Source organism: Phyllostomus discolor, chromosome 1 (genome assembly GCF_004126475.2).
Source record: "Phyllostomus discolor isolate MPI-MPIP mPhyDis1 chromosome 1, mPhyDis1.pri.v3, whole genome shotgun sequence".
Lineage (NCBI taxonomy): Eukaryota > Metazoa > Chordata > Mammalia > Chiroptera > Phyllostomidae > Phyllostomus > Phyllostomus discolor.
Genome location: NC_040903.2, coordinates 60,684,863 through 60,706,649, shown reverse-complemented (window position 1 = coordinate 60,706,649; position 21,787 = coordinate 60,684,863). Strand labels below are relative to the sequence as shown.

General features: G+C 34.0%; 1 protein-coding gene across 1 annotated transcript in view; it reads right to left on the bottom strand.

The window, feature by feature from the left end:
* The window catches only part of DNAJC1 (DnaJ heat shock protein family (Hsp40) member C1), a 221,264-nt gene that overhangs the window by 57,552 nt on the left and 141,925 nt on the right, over nt 1-21,787 (bottom strand). The gene's annotated exons all lie outside the window — the stretch shown is intronic.

Sequence of the window (21,787 nt, the reverse complement as noted above, 5' to 3'; positions counted from 1 at the left end):
CCTTTGTCCCACTTCTTGCCACTCTCAGTGGTAATCTTTAAGATAGCAGATTGTATTTTCAGTGTGGGACCCTGGGCCACTGGCTCCAGAGGGAGCAGAGCAGACTTTATTTGCAAATGGTTGTGCTTATCTATTCTACCCTGTCTGGGGCAACCTACAAAATTGAGGCAAAGAGCTTGTCTTCATCACAAGACACAAATAGCCTGAAAGTGAAAGGACAGAAAAAGATATTTCATGCAAATAGCCAGGAAAAAAGAGCTGAATGGCTATATTAATATTGGATAAAATAAACTTTAAGTCAAAAACTGTTTGAAGAGACAAAGAAGGCCATTATGTATTTATAAAAGAACAAATTCATCAGAGAGACATAACCCTTACAACATATATGCCCTCAAACAACAGAGCCTAAAATACATGGAACAAACAAAATGAATTGAAGGAAGAAACAGACAGTTCTATGATTAACAGTTGGAAACTTCACTATGGGTAGACCATATAGACATAAAAAATCAATAAGGAAATACAGAACCTGAACAACACTGTAAAATTACTAACCTAACAGACATCTATTGAACTTCACCTAACAAAACATACACATTCTTCTCAAGTGCACATGAAACATTCTCTAAGATAAACTACATGCTAGGCCACAAAACAAGTGTCAATACATTTTAAAATACTGAAAAATATAAAGTATCTTCTCCAATAACAAGGAATGAAACTAGAATCTATAATAGAAGGAAAAGTAGAAAACCCTCAAGTATGTGAAAATTAAACACAGTTTTATACAACCAATGTGTCAAAAATATAAGATTAGGAAATACTTGAAGATGAGTGAAAAATAGAACAAAACATACCAAAACTGCTGGGATGCAGTGAATGCTGTGCTCAGAAGAAAATTTATAGCAGTAAATGCCTAATTTAAGAAAGAAGAAATATCTGAAATCAATAATTTAAATTTTACATCTGACAGAATTATGAAAAGGCCAAACTGAACCCAAAGGCTAGTAAAAGAAAGGAAATCAATAAAAATGAAATAGAGAACAGAAAAATAATAAAATCAATGAAACAAAAGCTTTGTTCTTTAAAAGATCAACAAAACTGAAAAAACATTAGCTAGATTGACATAAGAGAGGAAATGCAAATAACTACAGTCAGAAATGAAAGTGGGGATGTTATATAACTTTTCAAAATTAAAATTTTTAGAGACTACTAAGATCAATTGTATGCCAAAATAATGGACAATTTCCTAGGCATAACCAGTTTCCAAAACTAACCCCCCCCCGCCAAAACAAAATTTAGACAGACATGTAACAAAGGTTGACTCAGTTAAAAGTAACAAAATGACTTCACTGGTGAATTCTACCATTTAAAGAAGAATTATCACCAGTCCTTCTCAAACTTTTCCAAAAAATTGAAGAAGAGAAAATACTTCCTAACATATTCTTTGAGGTCCGTATTACCCTGATTCCAAAGCCAGATGAAGACACCATAAGAAAACTAAAGACAAATACAAAGTTTGAATATTGATGGTAGAATCTCAATGAAATACTAGCAAACCAATTTCAGAAATATATTAAAACACTATACACTATGATGAAGTGGGATTTATGCCAAGAATGCAAGAGCTGTTCAACATAAGAAACTCACTCAACATAATACACCATACTAATAGAATTAAGGAGGAAAGAAACCACATGATCATCTCAATTGATGTAGAAAAAGCATTCCACAAATTCAATAGTCTTTCATGTTAAAACCATTTAAACTAGGCATAAAAAGAACACAATGAAGTTATATGTGGGAGAAACCACAGCTAGCAAGCATCACACACTATGATAAAAGTCCAAAAGCTTGCCTTCTGAGATAAAAAAAGAAGACAAGGATGCCCACTATAACCACTTATATTCAACCCAGTACTGGCAATTCTAGCCATTGCAATTAGATAAGAAAAAAAATCTAAATCATAAATGAAGAAGTACAACTATCTCTGTTTGCAGATGATATCATCTTACATGAAAAAACCACAAAGATCCCACAAAAAACCTCTTAGAATTAATAAATGAATTCAGCAATGTTGCAGTGTATAAAATCAACACACATACTTAGTTGCATTTCTCTACATAATTAACAATATGAAAAGGCAATTATGAAAACAATTCTTCCTACAATAATATAAGAATAAAATAACCAAAGAGGTGAAAGATTTCTACAATGAAAACTACAAAACGTTATTGAAAGAAATTAGAGAAGATATAAATAAAAAGACATCTCATGTTCATGGATTAGAAGACTTAATATTCTTACATGTGAATATTGCCAAAGGGATCTACAATTTAATGCCATCTCCATTAAATCGCAATGACATTTTATGCAAATAAAAAAATCCATCCTAAAATTCATAAGGAAATTCAAGGGAACCCAAATAGCCAAAACAATCTTGAAAAAGAAGCTGAAGAAGTCATGTTTCCTGATTTCAAAACTTACTACAGAGATATAGTAATCAAAACACTGTGGTACTGGCATAAACACAGATGCATATAGACTCTGGCCAAGATGGAGATGTAGGCAAACAACTTCACCTCCTCATACAACCAAAAGAAGGAATGCAACCAGTTTAAAAACATAGAACCAGAACTGCCAGAAAATCATTTGCATAGAAATCCAAAAACCAAGGAGTTAAAAACATTCACCCAGACTAGTAGGAGGGGCAGAGACAGGCAGCTGGGGCTGAGAGGACAGGGGGCAACACAAAGCAAGGCAGTGGACTGCACAGGCAATTCCAAATTCAAGGGCAGATAAGCCAGGAGGAAAGATGGTGGAGCAAGACACTGTGAAACCCACGGTCTCAGTGCAGGAAACTAAGGACTCAAAACCCCTGGCTGTAGAAAATCTGTGGGGGTTGTGGCTGCAGGAGGGACTCCCAGCCTCACAGGAGAGTTCTTTGGAGAGGACCACAGGGTCCTAAAACATAAACAAACCCACCGACCTGCAAATCAGCACCTGGAAAGGCACAATCTGCTAGTGGGAAGCAAAGGAAGTGACAGAAAGTGGGATGAGAGCGAAACAAGCAGCATTTGCTTCCTCTCTGACCCCTCTCCCACAGACAGCATCACAATGCAGCAACATGGGTTGCCTCCCCCTGGTGATCACCTAAGCCTCCACTCCTTACCATATAACAAGTGTACAGAGACAAATATGGCCCAAAGGAAAGAACAGATCAAAACTCCAGAAAAAGGACTTAAGTGACAAGGAGATAACCTATCTAATGCAGAGTTCAAAACAATGGTAATCAGGATACTCACAGAATTGAATGAGCTTGGTTGCAAAATGAAGGAAGAAATGTAGGCTACACAAAGTGAAATAAAGCAAAATATACAGGGAACAGTGAAGGGAAGGAAACTGGGACTCAACAATTTGGAACAAAAGGAAGAGATAAGCATACAACTGGAACAGAACCAAGAAACAAGAATGCAAAAAAAAAAAAAATGCGGACAGGCTTAGGAACCTCTGGAACAACCTTAAGTGTTCCAACATCAGAATCATGGGGGAGAGGGTGCAGGAAGGAGAACAGGAAGAGCAAGATATTGAAAACTTATTTGAACAAATAATGAAAGAAAACTTCCTCAATCTGGCAAAGGAAGTAAACTTCCAGCAAGTCCAGGAAGCCCAGAGTTCTAAAGAAATTGGACTCAAGGAGGAATACAACAAGACACATCATAATTAAGTTACCCATGATGAAAAATAAAGAGAATCTTCAAAGCAGCAAGAGAAAAAGAGACAGTTACCTACAAAGGAATTCCCATAAGACTAGCAGTTGATTTATTAACCATATAGGCAACAAGGGGCTGGAAAGAAATATTCCAAGTCATGACAGTCAAGGACTGACATCCAAGATTATTCTATCCAGCAAAACTATCATTTGAAATAGAAGGGCAGATAAAGTGCTTCCCAGATAATGTCAACTGAAAGGAGTTCATCATCACCAAGCCCTTATTTTATGATATGTTACAGGGATTATCTAAGAAAAAGAAGATCAAAACAGAACAGTAAAATGACAAACTTACAATTATCAACAACTGAACTTAAAAAAAACAAACAAACCAAACTAAGCCAACAACTAGAACAGGAACAGATTCACAGAAATGGAGATCACATGGAGGGTTATCAGCAGGGCAGTAGAGGGAGAGAATGGGGGAAAATGGAAGGAATAAGAAGCATAATTGGCAGGCACAAAATAGACAAGGGGAAGTTAAGAATAGTATAGGAAATGGAGAAGCTGAAGAACTTACATGTACAACTCATGGACATGAACTAAGGGGTGGGGGGAATGCTGGAGGGTGGGGGGCAATGCAAGGAGGAGGGGGATAAAGGGGAGAAAAAATTCAGACAACTGTAATAGCATAACCGATAAAATATATTTTTAAAAAGACACACATATGTGTATAGACTTGGAATTGGACAATGGATTCATAGCTATGGTATCTAAAGCCATAAATGCAAAACTAGAAAAATTGGACATTACCAAAACTAAAAAAATTATGTGCATAAAAGGACATTTTTAAAGAAAGTGAAAAAGAAAACCTATAGAATAGGAGAAAATATTTGTGAATCATTTATGTGATAAGAGTCCAGTATGCAGAATATATAATTAACTTAATAACAAAATGACAACCCATTTCAAAAAGGACATTTCCCCAAAGAAGATACATGAATGACCAACAAGCACATGAACATGAAAAAAAATGCACAATATTATTAGTCATGAGAGGAATGCATATCAAAACCACAATGAGATACCACTGCACACTCTAGGGGGGCTATAACAACAACAGTGGAAAATAACAAGTGTTGGTGAAGATGTGTGAAAATGGTTCAGCTGCTGAGAAAAACAGATTGGGCATTTGTCAAAAAATTAAACATAGAATTACCATATGTCCTAGCAATTCCACTTGAGTAAATACGCAAAAGAATTCAAAACAGGTTCTCAATAAATACTAGTAAATAAATGTTCATTATAGCACCATTCACATTATCCAAAATGTAGAATCAGCCCAAATGTCTATCAATTGAAGAACAGATAATTGTTTCATTTTATTCATATAATATGAATAAACATATTCAGACATAAAAAGTAGCAATACATGGCACAATGTGTGAGAAATATGATGCTTCATTGTGGATGAACATTGAAACATGCCAAGTGAAAGAAGCCAGAAACAAAAGGTTACATACTGCATGATTTCATTTAAAAGAAATATCCAGGCCCTGACTGGTGTGGCTCATTTGCTTGGGCACTGTCCAGAAAAGCAAAGGATCGCCAGTTTGATTCCTGCAGGGCACACACCTGGGTTGCGGGTCCCGTCGGGGAGTGTACAAGAGGCAACTAATTGATAATTTACTCTCACATCTTTGTTTTTCCTCCCCCTCTCTCTCCCTCCCTTCAACTCTCTCTAAAAATAAATAAATAAAATCTTTTTTAAAAAGAGAAACATCCAAAACAGGTAAATCCACAAAGATTGAGTGAAAATTGGTGGTTGCTATGGGCTGGTAGGGACAAAGGTAAGGAATGGGGAGCACCTGCTTAAAAGATACAGTTTCCTTTGGGGTGACGAAATGTTCTGGAGCTACACAGAAGTGGTGATTGTATAACATTGAATGTACTAAGTGCTACTGAATTATTCACTTTAAAAGGTTAACTTTATGTTGTGTGAATGTCACCTCGATTTTAAAAGACTGTTTCTAAAACAATGGGATAACAACAGAAGAGCTAAATGAAAAAAAAAAAAAAGGTCATATAATACCAAGTGTTGGCAGGTATATGGAGCAACAGGAACTTTCAAACTGGTGATAGATGTGTAAACTGATTATAATTACTTGGAAAAACTGGCAATATCTATTAGAGCTGAACCATATGCATATTCTAGCACAATGCCTAGTATGTGCTCGATAAATGTTTATTAATTGAACAAAGAAGTACCTACTATTTTTGTAGACACTGTGCTAAGACATTGGGATGTAAACATGAAAAGACATGGTTCTCTTTTCTAATACATAGACATATAAATAATTATAATACAATACATTTATGTTGTAGAGAATGGATATTATATTGGTTTTAGAGTCAGACCATTTGAGTACTGGCTCCACTATTTACTAGTTACTATAGAGGCAAATCTCAATTTAATTTCTGTATCATTTCTAAAATTTCTTTCTTTTCTACTCCACAGTTACAGTCTATCACTGCTACAGTCATCTATATAAAGTGCCATCAATACCCCGCTCCTATTGGTTCAAAATCCAAAGATTTCCCATGACATATAAAATTTAAATTTCTTAGTTTGACATTAAAATGCTTCTACATTTTGTTACCCACCTGGTTTCCACATTAAACTACCACTATGTTCTAGACACAGTGGCCTACCATCTCATCTTGAGCACGCTTTTGAAGTGTGTTAACTTTTTATTTTTATTCAACGTGTCTTTCTTTTAAGAAATCACTGAGTACCTTTGGGTTCACGGAAAAGTAACTTTTCAAAGTACATTGATAAAAGGTCTTCTACATGTAATTTAACTTTATATACAGATTAAGCATGTGGGAGAATGAACTGATCACATTTATGAAAATAGTCTGATCTACATGACAAGATAATAAATAGGCATTCAGGAACACATTTTGCCCTCATGGGCATTTTATTTAGCTAGAGGAAGTTATTGATTTTCTCAATAATAATCATATTATTGCATCAGAACATCTTTTAAAAGATTGACATTGGAAAACTACTTTTCTAGTCTAGTGAGTTGAATCTAATTCATTATCAAAATAAGTTAGGCCTGCCCTTGTGATTCCTAGTTGAGAGTATGGTAAGATATTCCCAGAAACTTTAAAATGATGGAAATAAAAAAATGGGCAAAAGACTTCAACAGACACTTGTCCAAGGAGGACATACAGAGGATCCAGAGACACATGAAAGGATGCTCATATCACTAGCTATCAGAGAGATGCAAATTAAAACCACAATGGGATACCACTTCACACCAGTCAGAATGGCCATCATAAACAAAGCAACAAACAAGTGCTGGAGAAGTTATGGAGAAAAGGGAACCCTAGTGCACTGTCAGTGGGATTGCAGACTGGTACAACCACTATGGAAAACAGTATGGAATTTTCTCAGAAAACTTAAATGGATCTGCCTTTTGATCCAGCAATTCCACTGCTAGGATTATATCCTAAGAACCCTGAAACACCAATCCAAAAGAACCTATGCACTCTAATGTTCATAGCAGCACAATTTATAATAGTCAAATGCTGGAAGCAACCTGGGTGCCCATCAGTAAATGAATGAATCCAAAAAACTATGGTACATTTACACAATGGAATGCTATGCAACAGTAACAAAGAAGGAGCTCCTACCCTTTGCAACAGCATGGATGGAGCTGGAAAGCATTATGCTAAGGGAAGTAAACCAGGCGGTGAAAGTCAAATACCATATGATCTCACTTTTAACAGAAACCTAATCAACAAAACAAAGAAACAAGCAAAATATAACCAAAGATACTGAACTTGAGAACAGGCTGAAAGTGACCAGAGGGGAGAGGGGAGGGAATTTCAGGGGAAAGGGGGAAGGGTTTGCAGGAACAAATATAAAGGACACATGGACAATAACTAGGGGGAGGGGGTGGAAACAGGAGGCATATGAGGAGGGCTGGGGGGGGTGGGCTGGGATGGGGGTAAAAGGCAGGAAACTGTACTTGAACAACAAAGTAAAATTTTAAAAAATGATGGAAATAAGATTTTCCTTTGAAAAAACAAACACATAAAGGATAAAATATGTAATGGGTATTGAGTAATGGAGTGAAGTAAATTAGTGGGATCAGTTTTATTCAACAACTGAGTTCAATTCAATTAACACCCTATAAATAGACACTGCAGTGTACATAAAGACAAAAGGGACATGAACGCAACCGTCAGGTGGTTTATAATGGAGGAGCAATACATATAAGTGACCAAGTAATCATCATACAAGAATTTTATATATCAGTTTTTTTTCTAAAAACAGTTATTTATATTAGTAAGACTGAATGCAAAAGATTTAATACAAAACACAAAAGTACGCTATAGAATACAGAAAAAACCTCTTACATTATAAAAGGAAGATCAAAAACAAATGCAGAGTTTTAAAAACTCTCTCTCCATAGGTAAACCTAGGTAGATTTTAAATATTATCAACATTTTACTTTTGGAAAGCATTTAGTACACTGTGATTCATATTTTCCATAATGACCTTCCCCTTGCAAAAAAGATCTAATTTATTTAAGTATCTGTTTTATATAACATCATAATCCTACTAAGGCATAAGTGGTTCATTTAGAGATACAGGAAAAAGAAACAGGAAATAGTATTCAGCTAATCAGAAATATGATGTAGCATATTGTCAGGAAGTGGAAAGCATTCTCAGATTTCAAAGCAACACTGATGTGATAAGATTCAAGGCAAAAGAGAGCAGGTGGTGTGGTAGCAATCTTAATTACACGATGCTCAGGCTTACCAAAAGACCTACTTTAAAGACTTAATTATTAACATTGTCTTGACATTCTTCAAATTTATTATAAACTGTTTCCATTGTAAAAAGTTTCTAAGAAGAAAATAAATTTCAAACTAAAAAGTTAAATAGCCATCATAAGAGATATGATTTTTAAGAACATTTCTCAATCTATTTATGAAATAGTCTTTGCAAGATATTATAAAACTAAAGATAGCATTAGAGTATGTCAATAAAATAAAACTTACCAATAAACACCCACCTTAATCACAAATCCAGCAAGAAAAATTTTTCAGAAAATTATCTAATTAAGAATATTTATTGAAGAGCTATGATGTGTCTACCCATTTTATATATTTATTTCATTTAATTCTCATGGTATTCTTTGTCTATTCATACACATCCTTTAATATATGCATAAATGTGATGTATACAAACATATACTAATCTCATGTACATATTTTAGTCCACACAAAGATTCAGCTTATTTTATTCTTTTGCTTTACTTTAGTCTATAATACTCTGAGTCAAGACTATGATTATAATCTTTCTTGCTCAGAGAAAACTTCTATAACACCATAGGTTACCAAATGTTTAATATGGCAGGATTTGAAAACCTGCTATATTGTGTATTTTTTACAGCTTAAAGAAGTTTCCTAGTTCAGAACAATCTAGTGCTTATTGAAGCCATTAGGTTCCATTTGTGTGTGAAAAGGGTGGAAAAAGAAAATTCCAGTGTAAATGGAAGAGACAAAATAAAAAACAAGACAATTTTGTGTGTGTGTCGGGGGTGAGAGTTCCTAAAATTGGGAAAGGTAGAAAGTTTTGTGGATTTTTTGGTTCTGCATGCAGCACAACAGGAAGTTCAACGGCTGTTCCTGGAGGCAAGCTTGAGAGTGGCAGCAAGAGAAAAGGCAGACGGCAGTGGATCAACTACAGACAGCACAATGGCCTGAGCAGAACAAGCAAGTGAGACCTGCTTCAAAGGAATTAAAGGGCGTTCTCAGATAACCAGCAATGCAACAACCCCAGAATGAGTGTCTCTTTGGAGAGATCATTGGGAAAGGGATCATGCCCTGAAGAATAGACTTCTCACAGAGCTGTAGGGAAAGGGCTTAAATTCAGAAAATTGGAAATATTGAGAGATTTGGTATTTTTTGTACACTAATGTTATCACACAAGTTGCGCCTCTAAAAGAATCTCACAAAATACAGCTTAATATTTGTAGAAAGTGATTTTGGCAGACTTCAAATAGGATTTTAATAAAGCAAGAATATCAAACACATAAATAGTGAACAAATATCTTAGTTTTTTGAGCTCCCAAATCACTGGCCCTTTCTGTCACATGACCAATAGATTCCTGCAATGTACTTTTAACAGCATCATATAAAAATCCATTAATCAGAGTGTCTTCTCTGTTATCCATTCTGTAATTATCAGAAACAGTATTTAGTAAGAGTTTTCCTTTTATCCTTGAAGCTTTGCTTATGTGATAAACATTTTTAATACAAAATGTTAGCTGAGCAAAATAAATGATTTTTTTAATAGGCAACATTCTAATTTTCCTTTTGGACAGCAGATATTCTAGACCTAAATGTATCATAGTCAAATTATTTTGAAAATATAAAAATGTTTCAGAAAAACATATGTAAAACAATTTTAAAAAGGGTAAACTACCATACTTGCTGTGTAGAATGCACTCCTGTGTAGAATGTGCACCCATGGTTTTTGGCCCAACCTTTCAGGCAATAAAAAAACTTTTATTTTAACTTTTTAATTCAATTTTTAACTTATTTATATTTAGAAACAAAACTGGTTATTGTATTCCAGAGTATTATGTTGCATACAGATATCATTATTGCTTTTCAGAGTTACACTTTTAATGCATAAGCATAAATAAAAGAATTAAAAACACTGATGTGGATATGGAATTAGTACTACCCATGTATAATGCACATCCTTATTTTTCCCTCAAATATTTGGGCAAAAAAGTGCACATTATACACAGCAAAAATACGGTAATGAATGATGAACTATTCAGTGAAAAGCTGATATTAATGATGTACAAATAGTTAATTGCTGGGTAATAGAGACAGTCACTGGAGTCTTCAGCTATTATCAATTAACTACATTAAAAAGCTTTAAAAAACAAAACCTGTTCTTAAAAATAAAACATGCATCTAGGCAGTTTTAGGGAATTAAAGATCAATCAACAAACAAGTTTTTAATACTAAATTAAATGCTAAAAAGGTAATACTCAAAACTCATCACTTCCTATTTTACTACATTGTATTATTATGCCTTTGGGGATATTCACATCTTTTGTAGCTAGAAGGTATACATATTATGTAATGGTAAGCTACTGAACTCTTTTCTGAACTCTTCTTTCACAGAATTCATGTTCATAATTTTAAATCATGACAGGAATAATTAGTGCTAAAATTGGCAAAGACTACAAATTGAGGACTTTTCCCTTCAAAAAGTCAATTTTTTAAAATTTACCAACCCATGGTGTATTCTAAAATTTTGATAAAGAGGGCTGGTTTAAGACGAGTAACACCAAAGTACTTGAAAAGCTACTCCCTGAAAAAAACATTGATGACATACAGGGAAGATTATCTTAAATGGCACTAAATTACATATTAGATCAATGCTGGAATACTCTATAATATAAATAAATGACCATTTTTATTTCATAAGGGAGGTTATACCATGCATCTTTAACTGATTGCTGTGACATTGGGGATTTAATTTTGGTTTGGGTCATCAGAAATGAAGTGGATTTGGAGTAAGAGCAGAATAAAAAACCAAGAGTCATTGCTGAACTTTTTGGATTCATGCGCATAGTTCAAAGTGCTATGATCAATATTTTTATACAGAAACAGCTTTATGGAAGTTGCTTTCCTGGTGGAAGATATATGTACTTCTTTCTCATTTAAATAATTCTCTCCCTTTTAGAGTTACATACTTACTATCTATATTCAAGTACTTGTTTTCTCAAAGTAACTGATTTTGTTTCTGTTCTGTTCATTGTTTACTCACTTTTCTTCAATCACCATTACTCTTTCAAAATTTTTATGTATATTGATGAATGTAAAACTGAGGAGGGTAAACAAGTTTTTGCCTCACAGGGTGAGAAAGAGTCCAAATAGATACGAATCCAGTCCCCCTGATTTTGAGCTTAATCAGAGAAACTCAGCTTTAAAAAAAATCTGTCTTGCATATAGTGAAGTTCTGTGTAAAATGTCATTAGTTATTTTTTTAAAAAGGTTCCTTAATAGGAAGGAAAAAGGACAAACCAGTCTGTTAAAGAACACAGGTGTGTGTGTGTGTGTGTGTGTGTGTGTGCAAGCATGCATATGTACCATCTGGTATTATGAAAGATGTGTTTGTGTTTGGGGAAGAGCAGATTTAGGTAGATTGGGTCTACTCATGGTTAAAATATCAGTGCATTTGGAACTCAATTATATACATTGTATATTATACGTATATATGCTAATTAAAACTGGTATTTGAGACTTTTAAATTAAAATTTAAAATTAGAATATATAGATAATTTAGGTTTTAAGGGTGACAAGAAAAGAATTCTAAGTTGTGAATCTTCACTCAATTATATTATATATATTTTAAAAGTAAGTTCAAGTGTTGTATAGCATTTGTAAAATGAGGGCAACACTATTCCTCAAACTGTAACAGGGAACACTCTGCAGGGGTAAATACAATGAGAAGTCCCTGAGAAAGTAAAATTTTAGACAATAAAGCATTGCTGGTTGGAATAGTCTCTTCAAGAATATAGCCAAATACCTTTCAAACTAAATAATCTTTCCAATTTGAAAAGGGAAAATAAATGCATTGATTTAAATTACTAGAAATGCATTTGCTTTTAAGAACTGTTTTTTTTTTTTCTTCCTACAGCAAAAAAATCAATCAAATAGTAAAGAGAAAAGTGCAACAGTGACTGTAGGAGAAGTGTTTAAAGAAGATGAAATACTGGCTGCACAGAAGATACATGTTACACATACTTTGTTTTCTTTGAGGTCTTCCAATCCCAATACTAACCAGGCCCATCTAGCTTATGAAATCTGACAAGGGAACAGCCTGTGGCAATAAGGATGCAGGATAGTGATTTTACTTCTTATTTTATTCATTGCAGCCCCAGGAGAGAAACAAGAACAGGAATAAAATCCAAGTCTCCAGTACACACTGTGGAATATTATCAGCAGTGGGGGTAGGGGAGAAGAGAAGGAACTATTTCATTTTAAAAGAGTTTCTTTGTTATAATATTTATGGTGGAAAATTACTTGTTTGAATTACCCAACAAGTCATTAAAACCCTACTTTCATCAATCACGTATTTGAATCACTATTTTTACAAACAATTTATTTGACCCAGCTTATTAGATTTAAAATATATAACTGTTGTTTCAGAAATCGAAAAAAAAAGAGACTATCACCACCTTATGTCAGGCAATTATAAAATAATCATAAATAACTTTTATTTTCACTTTTCATCTAATATTTCTACTATTTGTATATTTGTCATCCTCTATTTATTGCTAAAATGTGCTGTAAACACTGTCACTAATAAAAGTCCTGGAAAATTCTGGGAGAAATTATTTGGGTTTGACCATTCCAGCAATTTAAGGAGGTTAAGAAATCCCATTGGTGGATTAACGTCTAATTTACTTACACTGGTTGAACTATGTTAAATTTCTAACATTTGAATGTTTTTGCCCTAAAAAATGGCAGCTACATGTGATTTAACTAAATATATTACAAATGCTGATAATCAAACATCCTTTGTAAAATGAAGAAAATGTTATTAACTTAGGGTTCTTGTGAAGGTTAAGTAAGCTACCTGATGTATATAGCACATAAGACAATATCTGACACTCAGAAGAGGTTAAGAATGATGATGATAAAAATTTCTATTTCCCCTATTTGACATGGAAATATCAGTAAAATAAAAAACTAGCTTTCAACCATGATATTTTCCTTATGCAATTTATCCATATGAGCTATATACTCTATTTATGATCATTTACCACCATGTCATAAGCCTAGGGCACCATTTCCTAAAAGCTCATCTCTCCATTATATCATTTCACAGCAATATTTTATGAGAGGTTACACACATAGTACTTAAAATCTTTACAAATATATACAGGACAAACAAAAACTAGTTAGGGAGAATATTAGATAAGCTCTTGAAGAAAGAATCAACTTAATAGTAACAGCATCAAGGTTAACTGGGACATATACTTATCTTCATTTGGTGTCTACTTACAAAAGAACTAAAAAAGAATTTAAATGTAGACGAAAACTTTGAAAATGACAGGAAGTTCCCAAAGCAGGTTAGAATAAGACTAGAATTCTACTTTATTTTAGGATTTCTCAGTTTATGGAATGTTTTAACATACAGACTTTTATCTCTAAGGTACAAAAAGCATATAATTTCACTTTTTGTGTGAGTTAAATAATTAAAAAAATCCTGAAGCCTACATCATATATTTAATAGTGATGCTAAAACTAGAACTCAGGTCTCCTGACCTTAAGAGTTGAGTATTTGATCTCCATGACCCCTTCCATTAATAAGCTCTCTCAAGCAGGGAGAGAGCCAAGCAAGCGACATTGTTTCCTCACTGACCACTCACCAACATACAGAGCTGCAACACAAAGAAGTGGGTTCCCTGGCCTGGGGAATACCTAAGGTTCTACTCCTTACAACGTAATAGGTGAGCTGGTACAAAGAAATATGGCCCAAAGGGAAGAACAGATCATAAGTCCAAAAAAAGAACAAAGTGACAAGGAGATAGCCAATCTATCTGACACAGAGTTCAAAACACTGGTAAACAGGATGCTCATAGAATTGATTGAGTTCAGTCACAAAATGAAGGAATGAAAGCTATACAAAGTGAAATAAAGCAAAATATACAGGGACCAACAATAAAGGGAAGGAAATTGGGACTCAAATCAACAACTTGCAACAGAAGGAAGAAATAAACATTCAATCAGAACAGAATAAAGAATCAAGAATGCAAAAAAAAAATAAAAATAAAAATAAGGAGAGGCTTAGGAACCTCAGGAACAACTTTAAGTGATCCAACATCAGAATCATAGGGATGGCAGAAGGAGAAGAGCAAGAACAAGGTATTGAAAACTTATTTGGACAAATAATGAAGGAAAACTTCTCCGATTTGGCAAAGGAAATAGAATTCCAGGAAGTCCAGGAAGCTAAGAATCCCAAAGAAATTGGCCTCAAGGAGGAACACACCAAGATACATCATAATTAAGTCACCCAAGATTAAAGATAAGGAGAGAATATTAAAAGCAGCAAGAGAAAATGAGAGAGTTACCTACAAATTTGCTTTATTTCACTTTGTACAGCCTACCAAGGTAACTCTCTCCCCATAAGACTAGTAGCTGATCTCTCAAAAGAAACTTTGTAGGCAAGAAGGGGCTGGAAAGAAGTGTTTGAGGTAATAAAAGGTAAGGACCTACATCCAAGATTACTCTATCCAACAAAGCTACCTTTAGAATGGAAGGGCAGTTAAAAGTGCTTCCCATATAACGCCAGGTTAAAAGAATTAATCATTACCAAGCATTTATTATATGAAAAGTTAAAGAGACTTATCTAAGAAATAGAAAAAGATTGAAAACTCTGAACAGTGAAATGACAACAAACTCAAAACTATCAATACAACTGAACTTAAAAAACAGTAACAAAAACTAAGCAAAGAACTAGAACAGGAACATATTCACAGAAATGGAGATTACATGGAGGGTTATCAGAGGGGAGGGGGAGAATGGAAGAAAAGGTACAGGAAATAAAAAGCATAATTGTTAGGCATAAAATAGATGGTGGGGGGTTATGAATAGTCTAGGAAATAGAGAAGCCAAAGAACTTATATGTACAACCTATGGACATGAACTAAGTGGGGAGAGGGATGCTGGAGGGTGTGGTAGATCAGAGTGGAGGAGGGATAAATGGGAGAAAAAAAATGGGACAACTATAATAGCATAATCAATAAAATATACTAAAAAATAAAAATAAATAAAAGTTAATCAATTCAAAAAAAGTAAGAGTGGAAAGAGAAGAAAAAAGAACTATGAAGGACAAATAGAAAGCAAATGCTAAGTTCATAAATTTAAAACCAAAACTGTCAGTAATAATAAATAAAGTTAATTAAATGTTCTCCCAAATTCTCCAAAACTGTAAACTTAAGAAAACCCCACAAAACTATATATAAACAGAAGTCAATAACAGAAGATATGTAGAAAATTTAAATTTAAATATTTTTTTACATAATTAAGTTAAAATTTAATTTTCTTTGTGATTTTTAAAGAGAAATAAGGAAACAATCCCATTTGTGAATTGTATATAAAATACCTAGGGAAAAAATTAAGGAAGTAAAAGACCTCTACTCAGAAAGGTGTATGACATTGAAGAAAAACATTGAAGATACAAATAAACGAAGGGATATACTTTATTCACAGATAAGAAGAATTACATTGTTAAAATGTCCATAATACCCAAAACAATCTACAGATTCAATGCAATACCTATGAAAATACCAACAAACAAATAACCCTAAAATTTATGTAAAAACCCCACAAAAGACCTCTAACAGCCAAAGTAATTTTGAGAAAGAAAACAAAGTTGGAGGTATCATGCTACCTGATATCAAACTATACTGCAAGGCTACTGTAATCAAAACAGGATGGTGCTGGTGTCTAAACAAATACATAGATCAATGAAACAGACAGCCCAGAAATAAACCCACACCTATTTTTTTTTTTTTAGATATACCTTCCTGGGCAAGGGAAACAAATTAAAAATAAACCAATGGGACTACATTGAGCTAAAAAATTTTTGTACAGCAAAGAAAACCATCAACAAAACAAAAAGACAATCTGCTGCATGCGAGATGATATTCACCAATGATACATCAAATAAATAAGGGTTAATATTAAAAGTATATTACAAACTCACAACACTTAACACCAAAAACATAACCCAATTAAAAAATTGGGACAGGCCTCAAATAGACATTTACCAACAGATGAATAAAAGAATGCTCAATATGACTAATCATAAAGAAAATGCATATTGAAAACACAATGAGATATCACCTCACACCTGTCAAAATGGCTACCATCAACAAATCAACAAAGAAGTGTCAACAAGGATGTGGAGAAAGGGAATCCTCACATACTGTTGGTGGGATTGTAAACTGGTGCAGCCTTGTGGAAAACAGTATGGACGTCCCTCAAATAATAAAAAATAGAACTCTCATATGACCTTCAATCCCATTTCCAGTTATCTATTCAAAGAAAACAAAAACACAACTTGGAAAGGATATATGCACCTCCATGTTCACTGCAGCATTATTTATACTAGTTAAGGTATGGAAACAACCTAAATGTACATGGATGGATGAATGGATAAAGAAATTGTGCTATATCTAAACAATGGAATATTACTTAGGCATAAAAAAGCAAATCTTATCATTTGCCACTACATGGTTGGTCCTGATGGGTATTATATGAAGTAAAGTAAGTTAAACAGAGGAAGACAAATACTATATGATCTTATATAATACCTCACTTTTTTAGTGGAATCTAAAAATACAAAAACAAAAAAAGCCTAAGCTTAAAGATAAAGCAAACATATTGTGGCTAATCAGAGGTGGGGTATGAGGGTGCGTGAAATGACTGTTGGGGGTCAAAATGTACCAATTTCCAGTTACAAAATACACAACCCATAGGGATGTAATGTACACATTGGTGACTATAGTTAATAATACTGTATGGCATAGTTGAAAGTTCCTAGCAGAGTAAATCTTAAAGGGTCTTACAACATACAAATTTTTATAACTGTGGATGGTAACAGATGTCAATTAGACTTATTGTTGTGATCATTTCTCAACATATACAAATATTGAATTATTATGTTGTACATGAGACTAATACAATATAATCCTATATGTCTATTATACCTCAATTAAAAAATAAAAGATATAAAATAATTCAATCTCATGAGGTCACATAATGAATAATTCCATTCATATAACATTCTCAAAATGACAAAACTATAGAGACAGAATAACTTAGTAGTGGTCAGAGGTTAAAGGATTATGGGAAAGGGGTGTGTGTGAAGATAAATATGAGTGATATTCCTGTGTTCTGTATCTTGAATAGTTCTAATTGCAGTGGCTGTGACATAAATCTGCACGTGATAACATGGCATCCAACTACACACAGCCATTGTACTAATTTCAACCTCTTGGTTTTGAAATTGAATTGTAGGGACATAAGATATAACTATTTGGGAACTTGGGTGAGAAGTACATAAGACCTCTCTGTGTTGTCTTTGGAACTTCCCATGAAATCTAACATTATTTCAAAGTAAAAAGTTAAAAAAAAGAAGCAATCCATATTTTATAAGTCCAGCATGTGACTGATACCAATCCTGACAAATACATTACATGGAAAGAAAATCACAGGCCAATTTCTCTCATAAAGATAAAAGCAAATATCCTAATCAAAATATTAGCAAATAAAATAAAATGGATTTATTCCAGGAAAGCAAGGTAATTTATTATTCGAAAAAACAATAAATGTAATTCACCTCATTAAGGAAATAAAGGTGAAAGCATACAATCATCTTTTTTACAATCATCTTAATTGATATAGAAAAAAGTATTTGATAATATTTGACAATATTTTAAATAAATACAAATTATTAACAAGTCTGAGAAAAGAACTTAATTTGATTTAAAAAAAACTGGAGTAATGTCAATGAAAATGGGAGAGTAAGAAACTCCAAATTCCACCTTTGCATAAAAGAACCAAAAAACAAAATGAGCAAAATCAGAACTTTTTCAGAAGTCTGTAAATTAACCAGAGGTTTACCATACCATGGGGACATGTATTCAAGAAAAAGAACTGAATCTTCATAAGAACAGCAACCTTTGTGGTACTTGAACTTACCCCCATCCTATTCCTTGTTCCACAGATCACCACTACTTATAAAAATAACAGCTGTATTCTTAACACTGAAGAGAAAAGAATGAACTGATTTGCAAAGAATTTCAATTATATGCTCTAACCTGTCTGGCAGTTTCTTGGACTACCAGTTCAAAAGGTGTGTCTTTATTTTGCTTAACTCAACTAGTTTAATGCTAAAAGCTGCTTTCTTTGGAGGGATTCACTGGAAACTTTCACTGGCTAATATCTTAGCCACTGCTGCCAGGGGCAAACAACAGATTAAGTAAGCTTGGGGAAAAAGGCTGAGGAGTGAGATGCTCTGACATTCTTGAGAATCTAGGTCATGTTCAAGCTCAAGGCTGTGAGCATGCTTAGAAAAGACCTGAAAAGGACCTAAATTCTCATCTACTGATGACACTGAGGCTCTTTGGAAGTAGAAAGTAAATGCTAAGGCAGAGTTGTAAACTGCCTGCCTGAGTATGGGCCCATGGCAAAAGCTGGAAGAGTTATCGGCTCCACAGATTTCAGGAAATCTCTGTCCAATTGTTAGCTGATTGCTAAGCTAACAGAAGAGACTTCAATGGCCACACAGGACCCCCCTCCCCCAAAAAAAGGGAGTTTATACAGTTAGTTCAGAAAAGTCACTAAACACACAACTACAATAAGCCCAACATAACAACAAATCCTGGAAAGGGAAGAGAACCTGATTTCTAGAGTTATCAATTTATAATAGTCGCAAATCCAGTCTTCTACAATGATAAAGACTGAAACCAAACACTATACCAAAGCGTGTCTGAAAGTCCACCATTGTTAATACAGTGAGAACGGTTTGCATGACATCAATGTAACCTGGCAGCCAAGGAGAGTGGACTGGAATATGCATGTGTGAACAATGATGACTTCACTGTACTAGTCGGTGGAGACAGTACACATGATTGAGCATGTGTACTGTGTGGACATCACATTCAAAATGACTGACAGAGCAGAGTGACAAATCTGCATCAAATCTTGCATTAAGCTTAAACATTCCTCCATGGAAACTATTTGGATGACTCAGAAGGCTGCAGCAATGGGCAACTGGTGATCTGCAGCTTCATCATGACAATGTACCCACTCATGCATCATCTCTTCGGCAGAGTTTTTTTTGTGAAACATCAAATCACCCAGGTGACTCAGCCCCATTACAGCCCAGATTTGGTGCCCTGTGACTTCTGGCTTTTCCCAAAACTAAAGTTATCTTTGAAGGGGAAGAGATTTCAGACCATTGATGAGATTCGGGAATATACAACAAGGCAGTTTATGACAATTGGGAAAACTGTGTGAGGTCCCAAGGTGCCTCCTTTGAAGGGGACTGAGGTATCATTGTCTATACACAATGTTTCTTGTATCGTTCTCAAGAAATGTCTTCATTTTTTCTATCACATGGCTGGATACTTTCTGAGCAGATCTCATATTATGGATCAAAGAAAAGAATAAACAGAAACTGTGCCTGAGGAAAACCAGGCAATAGGCTTTCTAGACAAAAGCTTTAAATTAGCTATTTAAAATACATTCAACAAGATAAAGGAAATCATGTTTAAAGAACTGAAGGAAGTTATCAGAACAATGAAGTCACCTAAGTGATATCATTAAATGGATAAAAATTGTTAAAAGAGCAAAATAGAAATGATGAGGTTGAAAGTGCAGTAACAAATGAACAATTCACTATAGGGGTTCAACAGCATATTTGAAATGGCAAAAAAGAATCAGCAAACACAAAGGTAGCCCCAATAATTAAGATGGTCTGGTAGGAGAAACAAAAAATTGAAGAAAAATAAACAAAGCCTCAAAGGCCTGTGGGATACCAAGTGATAGAAAGGGGGAAAGGTACAGAATGCAAGATGGTGGTAGGAGAAAGAAACAGATGATATATATTTGGAGAATGGTAAAAAACTTTTAAAATGTGAAGGTTAATAACCTCCAAAAAGATAAACTCAAAGATATCAACACCTATATACATCACAATCAAATTGACAAGAGCTAAAGACGAAGAGAATTTTGATAAAAGCAGAAGGGAAATAACTCATCATTTACAGGGGATCCTAATAAGATTAACACCTTAATCTTTTTTAAAGAAGATTTTATTTCTTTATTTGTAGAGAGAGAAGAAGGGAGTGAAAAAGGGAGAGAAACATTGATGTGTGAGTATAACATCAATTGCCTGCCTCTCACATGTGCCCCTACTAGGGACTGGGTCTGCAACCCAGATACGTGCCCTGACCAAGAATCAAACCAGTGACCTTTCTTTTTGTGGGACTATGCTCAACCAAGTGAGCCACAGTGGTCAGGGATAACATCTTATTTCTAATATAAAACAATGGAGGCCAGAAGATCGTGGATGACATGTTCAAAGTACCAAAAGAAACAAACAAAAAACAAAACAAAACCCAAACTGTCAAATAAAAATTACTTGGCAAAATGATCCCTTAAAAATGAAGGAAAAACCAAAGTCTTTCCAGAAATACAAAAAGTGAATTTGTAACTAGCTATCTGTCCTACAAGTGCTAAAGGGAGTCTTTCAAAATGAAATAAAGGGACATTAGATGGCAACCCAACAGCACATGAAGAAATAAACACCGGGAAATGTAACTACATAGATAAATATAAAAGTTAGTTAGCATAAAGGTATATTTTGTTTGTAATTCCTTTTCTTTTTAATGTCATTAAAAGACAATTGCATGTTGCAATAATTATAAACCTAGGTTGATAGGCACAAAATAGATAAAGATTTAAGGCATGACAATAACAGATTATATGTGGAAAAGTTTTTGCATACTATTGAAAGTAAATTGGCATTAACCCTAATTAGAGTTATAAATTAAGATGTTAATTATAATTCCTAGAGAAATCACAAAACATATGTCTGCACAAAGCCTTGTATTTGAATGTTCCTATCATGATTTATCCCAGCTCCAAAGCAGAATCAAACCAAATTTCCATTGTTTGATGAATAAACAGTATGCTATATATCCATACAATGGAATATTATTCAGCCATAAGAAGAAATGAAGTACTGTTAAATATTACAAAATGAACCTTGAAAACATGTGTCTTGTTTATTTGTTGCTTTCAGTTTTATATCCCACATATTAGTGAAATCACACGGTACTTGACTTTTTGTAACTTATTTCACTTAACATGATGTTCTCAAGATCCATTCATGCTTTTGCAAATGGCAGTATTTCATCTTTTCTTATGGCTGAGTACTATTTCATT